Here is a 4163-nt window from a genome sequence, read left to right on the forward strand (position 1 = left end):
CACTGCCGGAGGGCAGTGTATTGAAGAGGACGCCATGGCCTGGAGGAAAGAGGGGAACCACCACCTGAGGGAAGGTACCCCGCCAGCCAAAGGAGCTAATTTCGAGGACAGACACCAGGGGGTGCTGCGGTGGTGAGTGAACCCCCTCACACTGCCTCTGGGATGAAGTGCTGAGCTGAGTACAAAAGATGGAGTCCACCACAAGGCCTCTTTATACATCCTTCATGGTCTCTTCTTGGCTGCAGCAGGTCACCTGGCCAGCAGCCTATCCCTGTGTTCCTTGCTGGCAGCCCTTATGTGTCAGCCCTCATTCTTTAGGTGTGTCCTTGGCCCATTGAGTGCCATTGTCCCACAGGGCCTCGCTAATTAGCATGTCCATAGGCCGGGCTCTGCCCAATGCTCAACCATATGCAGAGAAATATTCAGTATCCACACAGATTACAGATTCCTAACTCTACACACGGACATTATACAATCACATGACTAGCATACATAGGATTAGCAGACAGTAAGCTTCTATTCAACACCTCACGTGGCCCCCTTTTATACCATTTTTGGGGCCAACACCCCCACCTATGGGTGCATCAGTGATCTGGCTGCTTCCCTCAAATTTCAGTAACGTGACAGTGACAAGTACCCACCCCTCACCCTTATGTCAGTTAAATGGTAGAAGTGACTTACTTGGGAGCATCTTGTTAAGACACTGATGCCAAATTGAAGATTAATTTGGGTAATTCGCCTGCCTCTGAAGTTCTCCCCTTTCTGGATTCTGCTCAATAAACCCTACAGAAGTGATTGGCTAACTTAGGGTATGTCTACACTACCCCCCTAGTTCGAACTAGGGGGGTAATGTATGCATACCGAACTTGCTAATGAAGCCCGGGATTTGAATTTCCCGGGCTTCATTAGCATAAAGCCGGCTAGTGCGAACCCCGTGCCGCGCGGCTACACGTGGCACAGACTAGATAGTTCGGATTAGGAAGCCTAATCCGAACTATCTAGTCTGTGCCACGTGTAGCCGCGCGGCACGGGGTTCGCACTAGCCAGCTTTTAAAAATGGCGGTGCCGGCTTTATGCTAATGAAGCCCGGGAAATTCAAATCCCGGGCTTCATTAGCAAGTTCGGTATGCATACATTACCCCCCTAGTTCGAACTAGGGGGGTAGTGTAGACATACCCAAAGGGAGTTCATGAAAACACTTCTGATAAGAATATTGTTTGGCCTATGGAAAGTACCAGATTGCACTGTTATATGAAGGAAAAAATTGCTCGGTGGAAAACCCCCAATTCTCATGAAAAGCTTTTTCTCATTCCATTTCAAATGTGACAAAAAGGACCCTGTATCTAGAGGACCAGGCTTCCTAAGGAGCACATTGTTAAACATGGTTTTGCCCGTAAGGACAGACAGGTTCTAAAATGTGAGCAGATTAACTCACTGTTCTCTCTTCATGTCACGAGTAAGGTACTGGAGTCTAGAGTTCCAGTGATAGGAGGCTGGGGCACCAATGCTTGACAATCATTTCTTTAGTGTATATTTATAAAATAACCAGAGACTAGACCCCTTGCTTGTGACTGACGGGGCTCTTATTCACGGCTCACTTACCATAGCATTTGTTCAGTTTTGTCTTACAGTCCCTTTGTCTCTGATGCTACAGGAGGCCCTACATTACCAAATTACATGGTGTACCAAAGGTCAATAGATAGGCCTAGGCCATCCTCTCCTACAGCAAATCAGCAGCTGGGGACTGATAGCCAGTGTCAGTGAAAATCTCCTAAGAGTCACATCTTGTCCTGCTCATTAGCAAACCACTTCCTTCTCCCCCACCCTCAAGGAAAAGGCTGTCAGGTTTGGCCACATCCAAACTTGGTTGATCCCCTAGGATCTGTGGGAGAGGCTTTCCCCTCACTCCCTGGAAACACCACTCTACACCCCTACCAGCAACTTCCCCAGGCTGGGAGAGGGGCAGATGGACACTGTAGAAATGACAAGACAGCCCGGAGCCCCATTTTCACCTCCAGCTTCTCCATTCTTCATCTCTCCACTTCAGCATTAACACTGGGCTAGTGGAGAGCCCTCTTCAGTGGCAGTAGGGGAGGATGCTGCTGAGGAAATTAGATCTCTGTGTGAAGGGTCTGCTGCATCATGCACAATTCAATGCAGGGTGTTCCAGTAATCAGAGCACTCCATCTTGGGGATGAATAGTGAACAACAGTGTGCAAAAAATAAGAAAGCCCAAGAACAAATCTTTAAAATGATTATCATGGTGGTTAAGTGTTTTATCTGCCAAGCCCAACATGTGCATTATATTTTTTCTTTCCAAGAGCATTTAATTTTACCCAAATTAAATATTATTCTTGCTGTTAATGTCATTCCACCTGAGCAGCATTACAGCAGCATCAGGAACAGGTACAAATGGAAACTGATAGTACAGGATAAACAGCACAGGGGTAAGAAATTCAGTAAACACCAGCAGAAGCTTTCTACAGAAAGATACATAAGTCATAAGGTTCCAAAAGCTACCTGGAACCCAGCAATGAACTTCCAGAGGCTTTCATATCTCATGCTGTCTTGGAGACCAGAACACTCCAGGATCCAATGAATAAATCATAACGGCAAGCTTGCTATTCATAGCAGCCATTTATTCAGAAGACCATGAGAATTAGAGGCATCTACTGCTGATTCAAGCCTGTTGTTCATTTCCAGTCCAGCTTTCCTTTCAGAAGACAGATGGCCTTGCACTGAAGGCACTAATGCAGGGCTCAGTAAATCTGGTCAATTCCCAGCTTTACCCTAGAAAGGGTATGTGTGTGAAACTTAGAGTAAGTTACTTAATCTCTTGATGCCTCAATTCCCCATTTATAGAATTGGAATTAAAATATACCCCCGGTCTTCAGGCGTGCTGTGAGAATAAATCCATCAGTGTGTTGGATTATCTCAGTCTGATTTGCAAAATACTGGCTTCCACCTTCAACAGTTTCTTTCAAGACAACTGCTAGATTATGAAGTTTTTGGTACAGAATATGATTTCATAATGACATGACATCACAGTGTGACAAATAGATCATCAGTTTCCACTTGGATTTTTAAAAATATCTGACAAGTCAGTCTTGCAGAATTTGAGAGGACAGATGACAGCCAACCTGTGAAACTGGGATGGAAAATTAGTTAGCATTTATAGCTGGAATCAGAAGAATTGAGTTCTGTTTCTAAATTACTAAACCTTGGTCAATCACTGATTTCAAATCAGGAGACCAGTTAAACAACAGAAGTGCTTTCATTAGTGTAAAAGCTAATTCCCTTCTATTGTCTCCCTCTTGTGCTGACAGAGAAATAAAGTCTTCCATTATATGGACAGAAAATAGGCGTATGCTTGGTGTATGCTTGCTAGATGGAGACTGGAAAAGTAGTGTGTTAAAACCTCCTTTTTCAAGTTCCAAAGAAATCTTTCGTTTTCCACCCAGAACAATTCACACATAAATAATTGCCTTTGCAAAAACATTTCCCTACACTGTTGGCAACCCAAACCTTGCATCATAGAATCTGACAGTCTATAAATAATAAATGGACTACAAATAGCGGAAGTGACTTCATGGATTTTCATTATAGAGTTAGAGTTAAACCTAAAGCATAAAGTAGTAAAATGTAATTTTTTTTTAAAAAGAGTCATTAGTGGTCTAGTAATAACATTAGTAAAAATGCATTAAACATTACTGAGTTTACAGTATCCCTTTAAAGGGTCCACTTTTAGAATGCTTGAACGTAATGGCTTAAACAGAGAATGCTGCCAGTCAGGATTGGGATGTCTTGACTTTTTCCTATTTCAAGTCCTGGACACCCCATTCTCTCCAATTCTTCTCCCCCCCACCCACCCACTCCCGCCCTCTTAACTTTTCTGACATCCATCAGTTTTGATCTACAGCAGTCCCTAGTATTTGAATCTTGATTCCACACTCCCATGCTACCCAGATCAGCATGCACCTTTCCGATAACCATCTCATATGCTGGTTTTGTACTACAGATACATTGGATAGGAACAAAACCAAACTACTTTTCATGCACTGGAAAGAGTTACTTCCCATCCAAAGTCTGTCTGTCCTCTTTCAGCTTTCAGATATCTAACTAGGTGCAAAGGCCTCACCAAAATCAAACCTTATCTACCAGAG

This window comes from Pelodiscus sinensis, chromosome 4, assembly GCF_049634645.1.
Source record: "Pelodiscus sinensis isolate JC-2024 chromosome 4, ASM4963464v1, whole genome shotgun sequence".
NCBI lineage: Eukaryota > Metazoa > Chordata > Testudines > Trionychidae > Pelodiscus > Pelodiscus sinensis.